Source organism: Pleurodeles waltl, chromosome 1_2 (genome assembly GCF_031143425.1).
Source record: "Pleurodeles waltl isolate 20211129_DDA chromosome 1_2, aPleWal1.hap1.20221129, whole genome shotgun sequence".
NCBI classification, from domain to species: domain Eukaryota; kingdom Metazoa; phylum Chordata; class Amphibia; order Caudata; family Salamandridae; genus Pleurodeles; species Pleurodeles waltl.
Genome location: NC_090437.1, coordinates 452,708,728 through 452,721,052, shown reverse-complemented (window position 1 = coordinate 452,721,052; position 12,325 = coordinate 452,708,728).

The window sequence follows — 12,325 nt, the reverse complement described above, 5'->3', positions numbered from 1 at the left end:
TGACAGGTTGGGGTAACCAGAGTCTCCTAATAGCCACACACGGTGCCTCTGGAGTTGACCCATCACATACGGGATGCTGCTATTCCGGAGGATGTAGGCGTCATGCACTGACCCAAGCAACATAGCATTTACCTGCGAGATGTACTGGTCTGCCAAACATACCATCTGTACATTCATTGAATGATAACTCTTCCGGTTCCTGTACACCTGTTCACTCCTGTGGGGGGGGGACCAAAGCCACATGGGTCCCATCAATGGCACCTATGATGTTAGGGATATGTCCCAGGGCATAGAAGTCACCTTTAACTGTAGCCAAATCCTCCACCTGAGGGAAAACGATGTAGCTCCTCACGTGTTTCAGCAGGGCAGACAACACTCTGGACAACACGTTGGAAAACATAGGCTGGGACATCCCTGATGCCATGGCCACTGTTGTTTGAAATGACCCACTTGCAAGGAAATGGAGCACTGACAGCACTTGCACTTGAGGGGGGATTCCTGTGGGATGGCGGATTGGTGATGTCAGATCTGGCTCCAACTGTGTACACAGTTCCTGGATTGTGGCACGGTCAAACCTGTAGGTGATGATTAAATGTCGCTCCTCCATTGTCAACAGGTCCACCAGCGGTGGGTACACCGGAGGATTCCGCCATCTCCTCACATGTCCCAGCTGACGGTGCCTAGGAAGGACAACAGTGACCACAGAGTCAAGCAACTCAGAGGTATGTACCCACAGCTACACAGTACACGAAACATAATCCAAAAAGTTGTCTGTAAGTGTGTTGAGTCCAGGCCTAGGTATGTGTGACGCAGTTGTAAATGAAGCCATGTGGGCCCCTGAAATGGCGGCTGCCTGACCTCTAAACTGGGACAATTGGATGTGAGGTAACTGCGCTGGCGTTGTACACCGTCGCGGTAGGTGGTCGAAGACCGCGGCGCAATGCTGCATTGGTTAACATTGGACCCTATGGGTCCCAGGAGCCAATGAGGAAGTGCGCCAGCGGTGATGATACGCACCGCCGCGGACGTCACCGCCGCGGACGTGACCGCCATTTTCTATCTGTTCAATCACTCGATACCTGATCATCACAGGAGAGGACCTACACTGCAAGTGCTGCTGTGACCTCGGTCTGGAAGAGACAATGGCACGTGCGTCTGGGGAAAGGGCCCCTGCCTTCACTGCACAGGAGTTGGAGAAGCTCGTGGACGGGGTCCTCCCCCAGTACACGCTACTCTACGGTCCTCCAGACCAACAGGTGAGTACATAGGATGCAAGTTGTATGGCCTATGCCTGGGTGGAGAGGGCTGGATGTAAGTAGGAAGGGGGCAGAGTTATGCGAGCATGAAGGAGTGTGAATGCATGCGCCACATGGCAAGGGCAGGGATGTGGGCCACTCACTTTGACGGTGCTGTTGCTAATGACTTCTCTTCTTCCCCTGTACATGTCATGTAGGTCAGCACCCACCAGAAGAAGGATATTTGCATGCCATCGCCAAGGAAGTCCGAACCCTGGGGGTCCACCAGAGACGGAGCACCCACTGCCGTAAAAGATGGGAGGACATTCGCCGCTGGAGCAAGAAGACGGCGGAGGCTCAGCTTGGGATGGCCTCCCAACGTGGGAGGGGTGCCCGTCGCACCATGACCCCCCTGATGTTCCGGATCCCAGCGGTGGCCTACCCTGAGTTGGATGGGCGCTTGAGGGCATCACAGCAGACACAAGGGGGTGAGTACACTCACATTCTGATAACTTTGCGCGCAGTGGAGGGGTCTGGGTGGTGGAGGAGGGCTATGGGTTTCCCTAGGCCAGGGTGAGTTCCGTAGGCTAGGCCCCTCCGTAATGCAGGCCATGTGCCACTCCACGCCACCTCTGTAGAGTGCCAAGTACAGGTATACATGCCCCTGTGTCATCTATGTGGACAGATGACACTCATAGCCATGTAGGCCATATCCCAGGAACTGCATCTGTAGAGGCCAAGAGCACGGCGTAGTGCAGGGGGCTGCTGTGTCTGTATTGTCGCCAACGGTAGCAGTAAGCCATGCACTCAACCTGTCTTTCTTCTGTTTCCCCCCCTTTTTGTGCTCTCCCTGTTCTTTTGTGCATCAGCATCATCAGGCGAAGGGACAGTGGCACCGGAGCACAAGGGAGCTGCATCCCACATGGCCATGGAGGGCCACACCACAGACTCCGAATACACCAGTGGGACGGAGGGCGAGGGGAGCTTCACGTCGGTCACCGTATCAGCAGACAGTGACACGGACTCGTCCTCCGATGGGAGCTCCCTTGTGGTGGCGGCACCATCTGTGCCCCCCGCTTCTACAGGTACAGCCGCAACCCCCCCTACCAGCACCGCCCTCCCAGCAGCCCCTCAGCCTTCGCTCCGTGCCCGCTCACCCAGGAGGGTGGGCATCACCTTTGCCCCAGACACCTCAGCCCCTACCCCTGTCACCCCTGCTGCCCTCAGTGAGGAGGCCATTGACCTCCTCAGGTCACTCACTGTTGGGCAGTCTACCATTGTGAATGCCATCCAGGGTGTAGAAAGGGAGTTGCAACACAGTAATGCATTCCTGGAGGGCATTCATTCTGGTCAGGCTGCCCTTCATCGAACCCTGCAATCTCTGGCCTCAGCACTGATGGCAGCCATTGTCCCTGTGTCTAGCCTCCCCCCTCCAACTTCTTCCACCCAGACCCAATCCCCTGTACCCCAGCCTATCCCAACCACACCATCAGACCAGCATGCACACACCTCAACACACAAAAGTGGCTCTGGCAAACATAGGCACCACACATCCCACAGGCACTCACACAAGCATCACCCACATACAGACACAGCAACATCCACTGCCTCCACTGTGTCCCCCTCCTCGTCGTCTCCCCCCTCCCTCCCAGTGTCGTCTACACTCTCACCTGCATGCACTACATCTACAGCCCCTAGGACTCGCACCAGAACACCCAGCACCACACCCCGCTCACCTGCACTCACCACCCCCACTACCATTTATACCTCCCCTGTGTCCACTCCCAGTGTGTCTGTGATGCCCGCTCCCAAAGTACACAAACGCGGGCACCCACACACCCAACATCCATCCACCTCACGATAGCCTCCAGTACCTGCACCTGCACCCAAATCACCTTAAGTTACACCTCCTACAACCACCTCATCTTCCTCCACTCCCAGACCCCCTCCAGCTACCCATCCCAGTGTTCGTCAGAAACTCTTCCTCAGCAATGTTGACCTCTTTCCCACCACCCCCACCCCTCCAATTCATAGGTCCCATAGTAGCACCTCAGCCAAAAAAAGTCCGGTACCAGTGGTGCGTGTTAAAGGTCTGTGGAGTGCACCGGCCACCAGGGCAGCCAGTGTGACACGAAGCCAAAGCACTGCCAGTCCACCCCCTTTAAAGCACCTTAAGTTGGAAAGTGGCCGATGGGAGAGGGTGAAGACTTCTGCCGGCAAAGCAGCTCACAAGGGTCCCGGGGGGAGTGCCGAGTCAGCTGTGAAACCTCCCAAGGTGGTGAAGGGGCAGAAGAAGTCTCCAAAGTCTGGTAAGAGCAGCACGGCGGAGAAGGCCGCCATCCTCCCCGCAGGCCAGGATGCCACCGCCAGCACTGTCGTCACTGGTCCGGAGACCACCGGCAGAGTCAGTGCCCTGGAGGGCACCACTATCGTCACTGGTCCGGAGACCACCGCCAGAGTTAGTGCCCTGGAGGGCAGCAGTATCGTCACTGGTCCAGAGACCACCGCCACAGTCAGTGCCTTGGAGGGCACCACTGTCGTCACTGGTCCGGAGACCAAAGCCAGAGTCAGTGCCCTGGAGGGCAACACTGTCATCACTGGTCCGGAGACCACCGCCAGAGTCAGTGCCCTGGAGGGCAGCAATATCGTCACTGGTCCGGAGACCACCGCCAGAGTCAGTGCCCTGGAGGGCAGCAGTATCGTCACTGGTCCCGAGACCACCGCCAGAGTCAGTGCCCAGGAGGGCAGCAGTATCGTCACTGGTCCGGAGACCACCGCCAGAGTCAGTGCCCTGGAGGGCCCAGGCAGCCACAGCCCCGCTGGGCACTGAGGGACCGTCATGTCACACACCGCTGCACAGGTCAGAGACAGCAAAGGCAAGCACCACTGAACAGGGCAAAGACCGCCATGGCAAAGCACCGCTGAACAGGTCAGAGACAGCAAAGGCAAGCACCGCTGAACAGGGCAAAGACCGCCATGGTGAAGACCGCTGAACAGGGCAAAGACCGCCATCGCAAAGCACCGCTGAACAGGTCAGAGACAGCAAAGGCAAACACTGCTGAACAGGGCAAAGACCGCCATGGTGAAGACCGCTGAACAGGGCAAAGACCGTCATGCCACACACCGCTGCACAGGTCAGAGACAGGAAAGGCAAGCACCGCTGAACAGGGCAAAGACCGCCATGGTGAAGACCGCTGAACAGGGCAAAGACCGCCAAATCAAGCATCGTTAGCCCATGTGCAGCTGGGACAGTGACGGAACTGGGACCGTCACGAGGAGCGTGATGCACTCTGGGCACCATTCCCCCTCCAGAACCACTGGAGACCTGCATCCACTCCGTCTGTCCTGCACAGGATGAAGCACTCTGGGCACCATTCCCCCTCCAGAACCAGTGGAGTCCTGCATCCACTCCGTCTGTCCTTCACAGGATGAAGCACTCTGGGCACCATTCCCCCTCCAGAACCAGTGGAGACTGTTATCCACTTGAGAGACTGTGGCTTTGCACTCCCCAGGATGGTACAGTGGGCAAACCACCCACTGTAGAGACTTGAGAGACTGTGGCTTTGCACTCCGCAGGATAAAGCAGTGGGCAAACCACCCACTGTAGAGACTTGAGAGACTGTGGCTTTGCACTCCCCAGGATAAAGCAGTGGGCAACCCACCCACTGGAGTGACTTGAGAGACTGTGGTTTTGCACTCCCCAGGATGGTACAGTGGGCAAACCACCCACTGTAGAGACTTGAGAGACTGTGGCTTTGCACTCCCCAGGATAAAGCAGTTGGCAAACCACCCACTGGAGAGACTTGAGAGACTGTGGCTTTGCACTCCCCAGGATAAAGCAGTGGGCAACCCACCCACTGGAGTGACTTGAGAGACTGTGGCTTTGCACTCCCCAGGATGGTACAGTGGGCAAACCACCAACTGTAGAGACTTGAGAGACTGTGGCTTTGCACTCCCCAGGATAAAGCAGTGGGCAAACCACCCACTGTAGAGACTTGAGAGACTGTGGCTTTGCACTCCCCAGGATAAAGCAGTGGGCAAACCACCCACTGGAGTGACTTGAGAGACTGTGGCTTTGCACTCCCCAGGATGGTACAGTGGGCAACCCACCCTCTGGAGAGACTTGAGAGACTGTGGCTTTGCACTCCCCAGGATACATCAATGGGCATGGAGCCCCGTCGTGGATCTGGCGTGGTGCTGTAATCCGGCTGAGGTGCCCCCTCTTCCCTTTCCCTGTTGTATTTCTATCTGATGCCCCTGCAGTGTTCTCTCCGTTTGTGGACAGGTATCTAGTGTGGGCCTCGCCCATGCATTGTGGGCCCAGTGGTCCACAGACATTGATATGTGCATACCTGCTCTACTAATCGTGATGTATGATTTTCGAATGTGTATATAGATCTGTATATATTTGGTTACAGTATTTTGATACATTACAATGGTTGAACTCATTTCCTTTTGTCTTTGCATTCTTCCGGGGGGGTTGGGGGTTGTTACTTTGCTGTTTGGAAATGCATTGGTGTGTGTGTTGTAGTGGGTGAGGGTCGGGTTGGGGGTGGGGGTGTTGCGTGTGTGTGTCCCTGACTTTTGCCTCCCCCTCCCCTATGTCGTAGGTGCAGTACTCACCGTTGTCTTCGGCGCATACGTTGCTGGTGTTCGTAGAGGAGCAGGAAGACAAGCGCAGGGAGTATTTGTAGTTCGGGCTCCATGGTGGCCTCCTTCCTCGTGGAGTGTGTTGAGGTGAGCGTTTTCCCATTGCAAAAGCTGTTTCTGCCGTGTTTTTATCCCCTGTGAATCCGCCCCGGAAAAGGTGGCGGATTGGCGGGTTGTGATACTGTGGGCGGTACATTGTCTTCCGCCTGTCTGTTGGCGGTGACCGCCGCGCTGCTTGTCTGTACCGCCGTGGCGGTCGGAGTGTTAAAGTGGCTGTCTATGTTGGCGGTTTACGCCACGGTCATAATTCCCTTTTTTTGTCCGCCGGCCTGTTTGCGGTATTACCGCAGCTTTAACACCGTCCGCCAGGGTTGTAATGACCCCCTATATGTCTTACCTTAACCATACACTGCACCCTGCCCTTGGGGCTACCTAGGGCCTCACTTAGGGGTGTCTTACATGTAAGAAAAGGGAAGGTTTAGGCCTGGCAAGTGGGTGCACTTGCCAAGTCGAATTTACAGTTAAAAACTGCACACACAAACACTGCAGTGGCAGGTCTGAGACATTATTACAGAGCTACTTATGTGGGTGGCACAACCAGTGCTGCAGGCCCACTAGTAGCATTTGATTTACAGGCCCTGGCACCTCTAGTGCACTTTACTAGGGACTTACTAGTAAATCAAATATGCCAATCATGGATAACCCAATTACATACAATTTACACAGAGAGCATATGCACTTTAGCACTGGTTAGCCGTGGTAAAGTGCTCAGAGTTAAAAAGCCAACAGCAAACAGGTCAGGAAAAATAGGAGGCAGGAGGCAAAAAGACTGGGGATGACCCTGCATAAGCAAAAAAAGTCCAACATATATATATATATATATATATATATATATACATATATTCCTGTGTGTGTGTGTGTATGTGTGTGTGTGTGTGTTTGCAGATGTGACAATGGGCATCTTGGCAAGATTAGTGCAGACCCATGCAGATACAAACTACTCTATGCCAAGAATTCCATATCTACTGCTTTGACAATACAAAATGGTGGTTGCACTCTGAAAGAATTTTCACTGCCTTTATTCATCAATCTGCCTGCAAGCTTTGCATGTTTTAACCTCACATACCTTTTTCACTATGAGTAGCTTTTTTGTTTTAACCATTGTTAGAAATGGGGTTTCTGATTGGGTATGCACCTCAGCCACGCAGAACCCACCACTCCAGTCAGGGCGAGGGAGTTACACACTCAAGATAACCCCTGCTCACCACCCTGGCAGATTGGCACGAGCAGTCAGGCTTATCCCAGAGGCAATATGTAAAGTGATTGCACAACACACACAACACATGTGACATAATAAATACACCACAAAGGAAACACAACAACAAGTTATAAAAAAATAAACTGTATTGCAGAAAACATAATTAGACAAAAAGCAACATGTATCAGTAAGATTCTGCTACCCAAGCAGTTGTCAGAACTTCACATAGGTTACTAGTACCCTGCGTAACTAAGCAGTAGTCAGGTAAACATATAAGTCACTGGTTATCTGCAACACAAGCAGTAGTCAGGTTATCATTACCACCAAAAAATACCAAGCCAGAATAATCAGATTATCAGGAGTGTCAAGACATCTCCATGAATTTATATAAAATGAAACATTCCCAGAAGAGTCCATTGGAGGAAATATCCCCCTATGTCATATACCATCACTCCACTCAACACAGGTCCTCATTGTTACCAACAATGCACATTGTGTAATAAACACATTCTCAGCAATACCAAGAAACCATCATGAATGCACATAAGAGGAACAATTCCCATGAGGTACATGTCAGCATAAACACAGTAGCATGATGGCCGTGACATCATCCTGAAGACAATGAGAAGAAAAACATTCCCCAAATGGCAGATGTTAGACCTGACAGCCTTAGCGTGGTCATCATCCAACTTTTTGCCTGCCTCCCTCCACCCCTCTGACACTGTTTTTTGCTGGCTTTAGGACTCTGCGCAATTTACCACTGCTAACCAATACTAAAGTGCATATGCTCTCTCCCTTATATATGGTAACATTGGCTCATACCCAACTGGCATGTTTAATTTAACTATAAGTCCCTACTAAAGTGCACTTCATGTGCCCAAGGCCTGTAAATTAAATTCTACTAGTGGGCCTGCAGCACTGATGGTGCCACCCACACAAGTAGCCCCTTAACCATGTCTCAGGCCTGCCATCGCAGGACCTGTGTGTGCAGTTTCACTGCCACTTTGTCTTTGCATTTAAAAGTACTTGGTAAGCCTTAAACTCCCCTTTTTTCTACATATAGGTCACCCCTAAGGTAGGCCCTAGGTAATCCATAGGGCAGGGTGCTATGTAGACAAAAGGCAGGCCATGTGCCTGTGTGTTTAACATGTCCTGGTAGTGGAAAACTCCTAAATTCATTTTCCAATACTGTGAGGCCTGCTCTTTTCATAGGCTAACATTAGGGCTACCCTCATATACTGTTTGAGTGCTAGATTCTGATCAGAAAAGGGTAAGCTTACATTTCAAGGCTAGTGGCTTACCCTCACACAATGGACTGCCAAACACCCTACTGGGACCCTGGCAGACAGGATTGTACTGAAAGGGGAACTTGTCCACTTCAAAACCACACTTTGAAGTCTCCCCCACTTCAAAGACGTCTTTGGGTATATAAACTGGGTCTCTGACCCCACCAACTCCGACACTTCCTGGAACTGACCCTGCATCTGGACCTGAGGTACTGCCTGGTTACCCAAAGGACTCATCTGGCCTGCTTTGTTGTGAAGGACTGCTGCCCTGCTGCCTTGCTGACCTCTGCTGAGAAGTGCTCTCCAAGGGCTTGGATTGAGCTTACCTCCTGTTTCATGAAGTCTCAGGGCCAAAAAGACTTCAATAACTACCAAGACTCCTTGTGTGCCGACAATCGATGCACGGCCTGCCAGAAAAGCCACACAGCCTGCTTTACGGCTGAGAAATCACTGCACAGACGACCCGGAACAATGCAGCCCGGTCTCCTGAGTGGAGCTCCAATGCAGCGCCTGCTTTGCGATTGAAGATTCGAGGCACAGCCCTACCAGAACGACGCACAGCTGAGCCGGAATGACGCAACCCAATTCCCCGACTGGAACATCAATGAAGTGCCTGCCTCGCAACAGAAAGTTTGCTGCATCGCCTCACCAGATCGATGCAAGCACCTGTGCCTTCTCCAGCGCGTCAAGGATTTCCCTTCATCGTCCCGGGGCATCAAAGAAGAACTCCGCACCACAGTGAGGAACTCGGACTGCGCACTGAAAATCAACGCAAACCCCATGCTGTGGGAAGAGGAACAACGCAACATCTGTGCCGTGCTGGAAAAACCGACGTACACCCTATCTTTTCCACACATCTCCTCCTCTGCAATCCTCATGTATGTAATATTTGACTCACACCAGGTATTTTGTGAAACCAAGCATTAACTATTTATTTTCTTGAAAAGAGACTATTCTACAACTTCTGAAATTCACATTTCAACTTGTACTTATTGGATCTTTATCATTTTGACCTAAATTTAACAAGATAAATATCTTATATTTTCCAAACCTATGTGGTGTATTTTTATGGTGTTTTCACTGTGTTACTGTGCGAGGTATTTCACAAATACTTTACACATTGCCTTCTAGGTTAGGCCTGACTGCTCAGTGCCAAGCTACCCAGAGGGTGAGCACAGGATAATTTGGATTGTGTGTGACTTACCCTGACTAGTATTGTGGGCTCTATTTGGACAAGGGTGTATACCTCTGCCAACTAGAGACCCCATTTCTAACATTGGCGCTCAGCAGTGAGATAGGACTTGTGTTTGTGCAGCTGGCATACAATAGCTATGTGTACACTACCTACCCACAGTTAAAGGTCAACTTGAATGTTTCTCTTTTTGCCGCAATTTTTCCTGCTTGGCATTTTATTCTGTTGCGTGGGCTCTCATTATCCTAAGTGAGACTACTTGATTTCTAGGTAGCAGGATCGTTAACGGTGTGGGGGACTGAGTCTGACCCACTTGGAAGGACCTCTGTCACCCTAAATCTGGTTTTGCTCCGGCTAACTAGCAGTGCCTCATCTCTCCCAAGGGGAAGGGATGATTGGGCAGCCGAGCGCATGACATCTTTGGAACTTCTCAGGGAAGTCGTGGTCACTCAGATCCAAACCAGCTCTCTCATTTACAGTATGATCTCATATACAAATGACAAAGGCAGTTTGAGTTTTATAGATTGTTTTAATAAAACGACTGCATTTTAGATATTAAGGCGTGAGCCGCAATAACCAGAACCATACAACACAGTAGGATTGAAATAGACACGAGGAGAGTGAAACATAAGAATAACGATATCATGGTGTTAATAATTTCTACTCTCTCTCTCTGCTAGTTCTATTTCGAGCACAGCATGTTAAGCTTCTAACTTGCCTTTCAGATTCTCTGGGAAGCCATCAACCCTCATACCTGAGCAAAGGCCTGTGATCTGGTTCAGCATCTGCAGCGAGGCAGTCAGCGTCTAGTTGTGGTTCCCTGGTCAGAATCTCCCTCTTCCCTGTATTAGGACAAGGAAGTGTTTTTATAACTAACATGTCAGTGTGATCACAAAATGTCCCTACGCAAGAATGCCAAAAGACTAAACTCCTACCACGTCTATCGGCAATGTACCAGACTGTATCCTTGACTGAAGCACAGAGTGAACAAGAATGTGTTATTGAGAACTCCAGTGCTGAAGTAGGCTAAACAGTGTGATATAAAAAATGAAACAAGACCGTAGAACTGGTTATTTGAAAAATAACAGTACGAAGCCGAATAAAAAGTATTTAGAGCAAAGTGCACAGAGGCTCTAAGCTGCGAGCAAAGGAATAAAATACATCCAGGGCAAAGTGCACAAAGGCCTAAAGCCTTAGGCTAACGCGCAAAGGATACATAAAACTGACCACACTACAATTCTATTCCTAAATCATCATGTCTCTGGCTGAATCTCAAGAAGGAGCAGGAGAGTTCGACCTAGCCAAGCTGGACACATACAGTGTCAGCCAGCTGAATGGGTTCTGCAAGGGGATACCTGAAGGGGGTAGGGGTCAGTCCCTTTGAGTTTCTCTATGGGTACCCTGCCAGGGGACCCTTAAGTATTGTCAAGGAGGAGTGGGATAAAGCTTCCTAGGCACCTCGTTAGGATGTGGTCAGCTACATGCTGGCCCTCCGCAACCAGATGCACCACTTATGGAACACGGCCAAAAGTAACCATGAGGCAAGTCAAGAGGTAATGAAATGCTGGTATGACCAGAAGACCACCCTGGTGGAGTTTCAACCTGGAGACAAAGTGTGGGTAATGGAGCCAGTAGAGCCCAGAGCTCTCCTGGACCGCTGGTCTGGGCCATTTGAAGTCAAGGTGCAGAAAGGGGAGGCCACTTACTTAGTGGACCTCCAATCCCCTAGGAACCCCATAAGGGTGCTCCATGTCAACCGACTGAAGCCTCATTTTGAGAGGATGGAGGTCAACATGCTTCTGGTGACAGATGAGGGTGTGAAGGAGGAGAGTGAACCTCTCTGCGACCTACTCTCTGCCAAGGAAGGTGATGGGTCAGTGGAGGGTGTTAATCTCTCTGACTCCCTGGCCCTGGACCAGCGAGGGGTACTGCTATCAGTTACTGGAGCAGTACTCCTCTCTGTTTTCCCTCAACCCTGGACTCACACACTTGTGTTTCCACGATATTCACACGAGCGACAGTCCCCCTGTAAAGAACAAAATTTACAGGTTGTCAGACAGGGTGAAGGCCAGCATCAAGGAGGAAGTTGCCAAGATGCTGGCTCTGGGGATGATTGAGGAGTCCAGGAGTCCCTGGACCAGCCCTGTGGTGCTGGTAACCAAGACTGCTGTACCTGGTGCCAAGCCAGAACTTAGGTTCTGCATGGACTACAGGGGACTCAACTCAGTCACACAGACTGATGCTCACCCCATCCCCTGAGCTGATGAGCTCGTAGGCAGGCTAGGGGCTGCCAAATTCCTCAGTACTTTTAATCTCACATCAGGGTATAGGCAGATCATCTTGACTGAGGGGGCTAAAGAGAGATCAGCTTTTTCAGCTCCTGAGGGACATTACCAGTTCCGGGTGATGCCCTTTGGACTGAAAAATGCCCCACTACCTTCCAACGGTTGGTTAACAGGGTCCTGGCTGGTAAGGATACATTCTGCGCAGCCTGCCTAGACGACATTGCCGTCTACAGTTCCAGCTGGGAGGAACACCTGCTTCACCTCCAAGAGGTGCTTCAGGCCCTGCCTGACAATCAAGGCCAGTGAGTGCCAGATTGGGCAGGGTTCCGTGGTGTACTTGGGACACCTAGTAGGTGGTGGCAAGGTGCACCCACTCACAGCAAAGATTGAGACAATCACAGCCTGGCAACCTCCTAGAA